Source organism: Vicia villosa, unplaced genomic scaffold, assembly GCF_029867415.1.
Source record: "Vicia villosa cultivar HV-30 ecotype Madison, WI unplaced genomic scaffold, Vvil1.0 ctg.000044F_1_1, whole genome shotgun sequence".
NCBI classification, from domain to species: Eukaryota; Viridiplantae; Streptophyta; class Magnoliopsida; order Fabales; family Fabaceae; genus Vicia; species Vicia villosa.
In genome coordinates, this window is record NW_026704976.1 from 1,611,242 (window position 1) to 1,621,317 (window position 10,076).

At 30.2% G+C, this 10,076-nt stretch overlaps 1 long non-coding RNA gene across 3 annotated transcripts; it reads right to left on the reverse strand.

Moving 5' to 3' along the window:
- Nucleotides 1-3,772: 3,772 nt before the first annotated feature.
- Nucleotides 3,773-6,071, reverse strand: LOC131622785 (uncharacterized). 3 transcript variants are annotated; one of them, XR_009290000.1, is made up of 4 exons: nt 5,513-6,071; nt 5,342-5,396; nt 4,638-4,918; nt 3,773-4,344 (listed from the first exon to the last, which is right to left on the reverse strand). It is a non-coding gene; the product is annotated as an uncharacterized LOC131622785 (long non-coding RNA). The 3 variants fall into 3 exon arrangements; XR_009290002.1 differs by having other exon boundaries at nt 3,773-4,692; nt 4,815-5,396; XR_009289999.1 differs by having other exon boundaries at nt 4,638-5,396.
- Between the last annotated feature and the right edge of the window lie 4,005 nt (nt 6,072-10,076).

Here is a 10,076-nt window from a genome sequence, read left to right on the forward strand (position 1 = left end):
CTAACACTTTCCGGTCAGGCAAACCTCAGACTTCCATTTGAATGGGGGAAGGAGTAACCTGAACACCTGGCCCGACCGAAGTACCTGAAGTAAAATCTCTCCCATTATGCGAAGTAATTAGAATACTTTCTAGAAGAGAGATAACTCAAAGCTTCTTCCTCCTTTTCCGTATGGCTTCTTCAGTCTTTACTGCATATGCACAACCAACAAGAATAATGTCAAAGGAAATATACTTCAAGCAAAAAATTAAGATAAATGAGATTCTTATGTCACTCACCGAAAATAGACTTCCTCTCCTTCTCTGATTTTGCATCCACCAATCGGTAGGTTTGGATGAATATTTTCAATTATTTCCTTGGCGTTGTTTTAATAGTTATTGTTGTTTGGTATTTGTTAATTATGGTTTTTAAGGTGTATTTTGAATACTTAACATTTTAATAAATATCATGATAAACAATATTTTTATTTTTATTTTCCTATTTTTTATTCCCTTCTATTCTTTATTTTATTATTATTTTAGTTATTGATATTTGCTATTTGTTATTTATGTTTCTTAGGTGTATTTTGAAGATTTTGCATTTTTATAAATATTATGGTAAACAAAATGAATCCGAAATGAATACAACATAAAATATTAATAAAAAAATAGTTTTTAATTTATTATATTGTGTTTTATTTTTATTTTCTTTTATTCTTAATTTTATTATTATTTATTAAATTTAGTTATGTTTATTTTGTAGGTATACATTTTAAAACACCACATTATTTTTGGTAAAGAAATTTTAGAAAAATTAATTGTAATATTCTTATATTTCGTTATTTTTATTATTTTTACTTTTTTATTTATTATATAATACTCAATATTTTGTTTCAATTATTAACCGATAGTGAGCTATGATACAACAATCTCTATTAAAAGAATGGTGTTCTAATTTGTCTATTTTTAGTTTGGATATTAGATGCTTTGTAAGGAACTCCAAATTAATTTCCTAGCCTTAAAATAATAGTACAATAGAATTATCAGTTAATTTCGATAATCCATTAAACACCATCTCATTGACTCCATAATTCAACATGTGATAATGTCTATAATAACAGTATAATAATGCAAAATATTGATTAAAATCATTCAATTTTTAAGATATATACTAATTGATAAAATTGTATGTAGTTCCTATATTACAATAAGGGTAAAGATAAAGTTGAGTGGTTGGGAAATTCGGAGAAAGAGTTCTCTGTAGCATCTTGTTATGATTTTTACTAGAAACTTTGTATCCCATATGGTCCTTCTATTAAGCATGAGGAAACGTTTGGCCTTTTGTGGGAAATGGAAGTGCCTTTCAAGATAAAGGCTTTTCGGTGGAGACTACTTCATAATAGACTTCCAATGAAAGATCCTTTGGTGACTAGATGTATTATTTTTCCTTCAAATGATTTAAAGTGTATATTTTATGGATATTGTTCAGAAAGTATAAATCACTTCTTTTTTGGTTGTTTGGTGGTGAAGTATATTTGGAAAGAAATAGCTTTATGGGTGAGTAAATAGGATAATTTTGATGAGGAGTGTTTATCGAATTTTATGGAATGACACTCTTTCTTTTATAGTAAAAAGGTGAAGGATAGAAAATTGGATGTTGTTTGGATGGCTACAACTTAGAGTCTTTGGTTGGTTAAGAACGGTTGGTGCTTTCGTAAGGACGCTTGGAATATGAATAATACCGTTTGAAATATCAAGTTGTTAGTTTGGAGGTAGTCGTTTTGCAGGAAAATTACACACCACAGTTACTCTTTTTACAAGTTTAGTATGGATACTATGTATTTTCTCTCATAATTGTAATCGGTTTGTAAGATTCCTTTTTGTCAGGGTATTCTGATTTTATTTGTAATTGGGTGGAGAACCCTTAGTTCTCCCTTTAATATAATCTCTTGCTTTCTAAAAAAAAACATTAATCTTTTTATTATTTCTTAAAATTCAACATATTCTCAAATATTATAATCAACTCATATATAATATTGATTCAAATAAACACATTATATAAAATCCTATAAATATAATCAATTGATCCTTTATATTAGTTTTAAAGTTCAACTTTTTTTCAAATATGTATTTATAAAATTACATATAATAATTAAAATAATTGGAAAAACACCCCACAAACAAACTATAATAGTTTTTTTTTTGATGAAGTTTAAAATTTCATTAACAATAACAACAATATATTACGGGATTACCGCGTAACGCGCGAATTATATACTAGCTTTTATATACATATTTATATCCGAGTCAACTTATGTAACTAAACCCTAAAAATGTATTTAAACATAATCATTAACAATCACCAACGGTAATTTCTTTGATTCAAGATTATTTATACAAAATTAAATTACAAAAAATACTCATCAAATATTAAATAATTAAACAACTTAACATAATGTACATAATGGCCACATCGATAACAATTATTTTTCAAACAAATATTTTTACAAGTACTTAAAATCCCTAAATTAAGGGATTATGTATGATCCCAAAGACCTAAAATAAAGAATATAAAGAGATTGACGATAAAATTTGAAACCCATAAACACTATTTCAATTAATTTTACACTTTTAACTAACAAATTTTTTTTTTCAATAAGCAATTGATATTCAAAGAAATCGCACTAGAGGTGCAACCCTTACAAAACCGGAAACTCTACGAGTTTAAAAAACAAAATAACGGACATTTATACCAATCGTAAAAGCTAGGTGTTAACAAAGAATTACAATTGGATAACCACCTCCAAGACCAAAAGAAAACATTGGAACACACTTCGTCAAAACTAAACGAACCTTCCTCGAAGATGATCGTGTTTCTCATTTTCCATAAGCTCAACGTCGTTGCCACCCAAATTGCAGAAATCTTCTACTTCGTAACTTCCTTCTTCACTTTCTCTTGAATGATTGCGAAGTTTACGAATTCGTCAAAAGATAGATCTAAATCTTCACCCATCCACAATCCGCTCCCACATCTTTCTTGAAACGCAACAGAGAAAAAACAAGTGAGTAGAGTTCTCCTAGACATTGTTGTAAAACACACAATCCATATTGTTCCCTACAGCCGCTATTCCTCTTTGAAACAAAAGATCTTTCATAGTCAACCTGTTCATAATCATCCTCCAAACAAACACTACAAGAAAATTGACAGATTGCGACAGTTATTTTGGAAGGTTACGACGGTCAAAACAGTCGCAATTTACAATCTATGACAGTTGAAATACCATCGCGGAATCGTGTGTCCCCAACCTGTTTCGCGACGGTTGCCAAAACCGTCACACCAACCGTCGCTCTAGTTCACGACGGGTTGGAATTGACTTAAACTAGAAATAGCGATGGTTAAAAACTATCGTAAATATGTCTGATTTTTATTTTCATTGTTATTCGCGACGGTTTAAAACTGTCGTGAATGTGATATCCCGGCGGTTGAAACCGTCGTAAATATGCCTTTGATTTTTGTTTTCATATTGTTTGCGACTGTTTAAAACCGTGGTAAATAAAAAAAATTAAAAATTATTTCTACTATAATATCTTTAAATATAATTTTATTTTTTTATTTAAATTATTTCTATTATAATATTTTTATTTATAGTATTATTTTATTTTCTATCACTTTTTAATGTAATAAAATTAATTCCAATAAAAAATATTTAATATCAAATAAACATCATAAAATCAAAAAAAATGTGAGTTCCATTATCATGTAAAATGAGTTCCATAATTATGTCATGTAGTACAACAAAAGAAAAACATATCAAATCCTAATCTTATAATAATAAGTCTCATTATGCCAACAATACATTAGAAAGTTCACAATGTAATTAATTCATAGTAAAATATAATTTGTCTTTCTTGCTGATCCATTATCTGCAATAAGGAGACTCGGATGAACGTCTAACATCTAACATCTAAGGGTTTTAGCTTCTATAAAATATAATATAAAAAGGGAGTTAAACTTCAATGATATTCAATATATTTTAGTGGAAATGGGAAAAATAAAACTGTTAAACTGCTTCAGAAAAATGACTAATAAAAACCAGACCTTAGTAGATTTGTGGCCCTCATTAACTAATAGAAAATTAGACCTTAGTAGAATCCATGCATATTTTTGCTTCTGAAATCACTGAAAAAACACTTTTTATTGTGTATGCTTTATATAAACTTAGTAGAATCCATGCATTTTTTTTTTTTTGCTTTTTGAACAAATATCTCTTTATAATAAGCACTTACTTTATATCTAAAGCCCACCAAACATTCATTCTGCAGTTGATCAGATCTCCAGCATCACATTGATATTCCTTTGTTGTACACTACAGAAAAAAGAAATGAAAAGTCAAACTATAGATATTATCCAAGAGACTTGCTAGAACACGTACATTAGAACATGTATAGAGGTGACACTGACATGAAAACAACAGAAATTAAATTAACTGAAAAAGAAAAAGGGAGTTACCTTAGCTTCTTAATAATGTGATGAACAAATTGAAAAATGTGATGAACAAATAAAAAATGCACTGGAAATTAAAGTAAAAAGGATGGTCCTATCTCGGATGTCCTCAAAGTGAAAAATATCAGTAGGAATCTTATAAATCCAAAGCCTTACCAAGAGAAGAATTGCCTTTGTAGAAGCAATCCTTAGATGGGCCTTATCAAGTGAACTGCAAGATGGAATAAATGCCATATTTGTACCCACAAAACCAATTTAAAATTATCTGAAGAAAGAGAGACAATTTTCAGATAGAAATGAATTACAAAAATATAGCTTGTAAAGCTATTAAACCTTGACTTTATGTTTTGTAGTACCAAGAGACAATTAATACCAGGACGAACAACAACATATTTGACTGGCAAGTAGCTTTGTACTACAATTTTGATACCATATATCTGCAACAAAGAAATAAGAAGAAAAAGTGATACAAAGAGAGAATAATACAAACTGTCAGAGAAAAGTTGGCTTACAATCATTATCCAATAAGATAATATTTGTATCAAATTACATATTGCAGACACATCTAAATTACATATTGGCATCTCCATTGCATATAAAGAAATTGTAGAAATCTAGAACTGTAGAGATAAGTAATTATCAAAATCAAATTCTAGAAATAAACTTATATAATTAAATACATATAAGATGTGAGAAATATACACAAACAAATATAGGGAGAAGTGGACCAGTCCCATATCATGAATAACAGGAGAACTGAAATATCTTCTGATTAAGTTTTGAATGGAACATTGGAGAAGATACAAAATGGAACTTATCTATACAACAAATTATAAATTAAACTTAATATGAGAACATACCTGTTACGAGAAAAGTGAGTGAGTTGGAATTACTAGGTCGTGTTGCATGAACACGCTGAAGAAAATATTGAAATCAGTACAAAAATACTTAATTCATCAAACTTGAATCAAAGAAACAATGATAACACATTTATGCAAATAATAATAATAATAGAGGTGGGCAATACATACCAATGCACGCCTCTCAGGTATAAATCCTGGAAACCCATTTTCTATGTCACCTCTTGCTCCTCGAAAAACAAAACTCATGGCTCTATATATTCAAAAACTTGAACTAAAACTTCATGCGGTGAAAATAGACCCAGACCAGAATCAACAATTAAAAACCTTTCAGTATTCTGAAAAATCAAATAAAATGGTAGTCAGTAAACAAGGAATCAACACCAAATACATGATTGAGGATGAAATTCAATAGGTAACTCAGATAAACTAACGGAATAAACCATTTGGCTGCCATTGCACCAAATATCAACACCTTGAGACTCAAACACTCGAAAAAGATAATCGATTGCCAAAGGTTTTGCAATTTATGAAGGAACTGTTTGCGATTTGAAGGGCTTGCGATTGACGGCAAGTTCTAACAACAAAATGATTCGCAGATGAATCGATTGAGAAGAGTTTAGGATTTCAGAGTAAGAAAAAACGGGTTTGAAATTGGTGAATCAATTGTTCAAATTTTCGTGAGTTTCGAATTTGTTAGGGTTCGCGTTCCTCTTTACTAGTGTGCATACGAAAGTTGCGTTTATGAATGTTGAATTTCTCTTTCTTTAACTTTGCTAAATTCAATTCACTCAAACTTTAATTTTTGAGGAAAATAAAAAAAAATATTATGGATCAATTTTTGGAGAAACAAAAATAATTTTTCAATAAAAGTTATTATAAGATTGTAGCCTGAAAATCTTATTGTTTATATTAATGATAATGTATATTATAAAAAATTAACATAATTTTTTTTTATTATATGTTTGATTAGCCTTCTATAAAAATAAAATTACTTATATTATTTTATTATATATTTTAAATAAATTTATTAATGATGTGATAAGATATGTATTATATATAAATGATGAAATTTTCAACATAAAAATAGTTAATTAATTTTTTAGAAAAATAAATTAATTTTCATATTTTTTAATAATAATGTTTATATTATGTAGATTGCTAACTTTTATATTATAAAATTAATATTATTTTTATGCTGATTCAAATTGATGGTGGTTGTTTTGACGGTGATTTGCAGTGGCGGCGTGAGTGGTTGAGAGAAATGTTTTGACAGTGATTCTCCGTTGAACGTGGGTAGCCTTTGACGATGATTCAAAAAAAAAGAAAAAAAAAACCGATTCAATTTTAGTGCAAAACATGCATTCAGAGATTACGACGGATGAAATCACCGTCGCGAACTTCTTATCCGCGTGTGAAGGGTATAGGGTGGCGACGGTAGGTTCACCGTCGTGCCCTTCGATAATTGTTTTGTAATTGTAGGCGACGGTAGGTTCACCGTCGTGAAGTTCGTAATTTTTAAGTAAGTGGGTGCGACGGTTGGTTCACCGTCGTGACCTTTGATGAGTTTCTCATGGTGCAGGGCGTGTGTTATTTGGTTTGGTGCGCGACGGTTAATGTACCGTCGTAACATATAATTTAGGGCGGTTTTTAAACCGCCGTCAATTGATTTCTAGGGCGGTAGTTGTATAACCGTCGTTATATTTAATCTTTTTATAAAAATGTAAGGACGGTAGGTGTTTACCGTCGTGACATGCGTCTCTATATTAGAGTTACGACAACTATCAAGTAACTGTCGTAATTTTTGTGTCGTAAAACCTTAATTTTCTTGTAGTGAAAGTATGTTTAAATAAAAAGTAGAGAATCAGTCAAAAAAATAAAATAACAAGTAGGGTCCCATATATAAGTTTAATTCTTAACTTAAAAGTGTCCGTCCAGTTCTTAGCCTCAAAGAAAATGTGAACTATCCAGGTCTCCCTACCTTGCCTCACGATGCTTCATTGCTTTAGATTTTGCGACTGAGATTCAAGCCTGGGTGATAGAGAATAGAATTATATTATTTAGGTTAGTTTATTAGTTGCACTTTTATTATATTTTAGTTGGGCTTTTCAATTATCAATTAAGTGGGCTTTTAATGTTTAGGTCTTTTATTAGATTATCCAATAGTGACCTTATATAATGTAGTGTCTTTGACACATTTTAGGATATCAATGAAAAGAAATGAGTCTTTATTTTTATTCCCTTTATTTTATCTTCTTCATAATTTAGATTTTCCAGCTTTTAGTAGTCTTGTTAGGGTTCTAGATTTAGCATCCTAACATTGGTGCTTTCATCTTTGAATCTCAATCCTTCCATGGCATACTCATCTCCCTCATCTTTCACTACATTTTATCCCTATCATCCCAACACCACCACTGTCACCTCCTCATTCCCCTCTTATCAATGGGAAAATCCTCCATCTTATTCCCCTAACATACCTTTCACTATCACATCACAAAATTTCTCTTATAACCATGGATACACACCACATAAACAACCACCATTCACCTTGCCTCCCACAACAATACCACTTACAGCATCTCCTCCATACACATCATATACACCTTCACACAACCCATACATTTCATACCAACATCAACCCCAAAATTTCAATTCACAACCACAAACATTTTACCAAGAGCTAGAAACTCTAAAACAATATTTGATTGAAACTCATGAGTTAGCAAACAAATATAGAGAAGAGTTGAAAGTACATATTCAAAATATTTCAGATTCATTCAAAAAAACCCAAGAAAAATTGAAAGAAAAATATGTTGTTCAGAGACATACAGAAGAAAAAGAAGGAATCAAAAAAATTTCGAATCTGAAGTCATCTCCGGCGACAACTCCGGCAACAACTCCGGCGACAACTCCGGCAAAGTTTTTGATGTTGTCTCCGGTCACTTTTCCGATGTCATTTTCGGCACTACCTCCGGCGACATTTTCGGTATCACTTCCGGCGACAACTCCGGCATCAACTCAAAACGTACAGAAACCATCAGATCTACTCTTTTTATGGTCACCGGAAAATTTATCAGAACAACAACGGCCACCGCCGGAACCACCACCACTTTTAGACTGCATACATTATTTAAATTATTATTTAGTGTTATTTGAAAAAAAATAATAAGAAAGAAGAAGAAATGAAAGGAGAAGATAAAGAGATTGGAAAAGAAAAACGTGAAGAGAAGGAGAAAGAGAGGAAAAAAAAAGTGAAAGGAAAAGAGAGAGAAAGAGAATACTGACAAAAAACTTGAAGAGCAATTTTTTTCCTTGATTCGTGCCACTGTTATCTCCCATCACGTGAAGATATTGGTTGAATAGTACATCCACCTTTCTGAAATTGCTACACTACATGACAGCTAATGAAGTACTACTTCTTATCATTTCAATACCACATGATATTTATTATATTTTCACTAAAGCTGCACCACCCATCATTCACTTTGGCCACGTAGACTTTAGAAGAAAAAAAATCAAATAGAAGTCCTGTCATTTCTTTTTAAATAAACATCTCTTTAAAAAAAAGTGACATTATTGTTACAACCTTGAGGACAAGGTTGATTTTGAAGGGGTGAGTAATGATAGAGAATAAAATTATATTATTTAGGTTAGTTTATTAGTTGCACTTTTATTATATTTACGTTGGACTTTTCAATTATCAATTAAGTGGGCTTTTAATGTTTAGGTCTTTTATTAGATTATCCAATAGTGACCTTATATAATGTAGTGTCTTTGACACATTTTAGGATATCAAAGAAAAGAAATGAAATTTATTTTCTAAGTTAGTTTTTATTCTCTCTTTTATTTTACAGCTTTTCTCTAATTTTGTTAGGGTTTAGAGTTAGCTTCCTAACACTGGGCCTCTCGTAATTCCTTCAGGAGAATTTCTTTGTAAACTTATATAGAGAGAGAGAAAAAGACACCTGAAAACTATAAAATACTTTTAGGATATAATCCTATAAAAATTTAGGATTTTAGCTAATTCGGATATGCATATCGGAATTCACCTCAACGGAGTTTGGATATTGGTTAATTCTATTCACAATTTAAATTAAAAATCACACATTTTTAAATAAAATAAAAATATAAGAAAAGTAAAAACAAAAATAAATAAATAAAATGAATGAATAAAATTGGAGACAATGAATCCATAAAGACTTTTCCTTTTTCTTAGGTTACCATCTTCGATTTTACACGTTTAACAACTTCCCTATCTATTTAACATTATATATAATCAAATTGATACTATTAAAATAATTAAATTCATTTATAAATTCTATTCACAATTTAAATTAAAAATCATAAATCTTAAATAAAATAAAAATAGAAGAAAAGTAGAAACAAAAAAATATATAAAAATGGACGAAAAAAATTGGAGATAATGAATTCATAAAGACTTTTCCTTTTTCTTACGTTACCATCTTTGATTTTACATGTTTAACACTTCCCTATCTATTTAACACTATAATAGTATATAATCAAAGAAAATTTCTTTACCCACCTCCCTATGGCGGTCACCCCCGGTGAAAACCCCAGATTACCCCTGCTTCGGAAGTTTATTTCCGAAATATTTTTTTTTTAAAAAAATTTCAGACTTCGGAAGTGCATCTCCGAAAACCCCTCATGGGGGTGTTTTCGGAGATGCACTTCCGAAAACACCTTTTTTTCAGATTTTGGGGGGTTTCAAAAATGA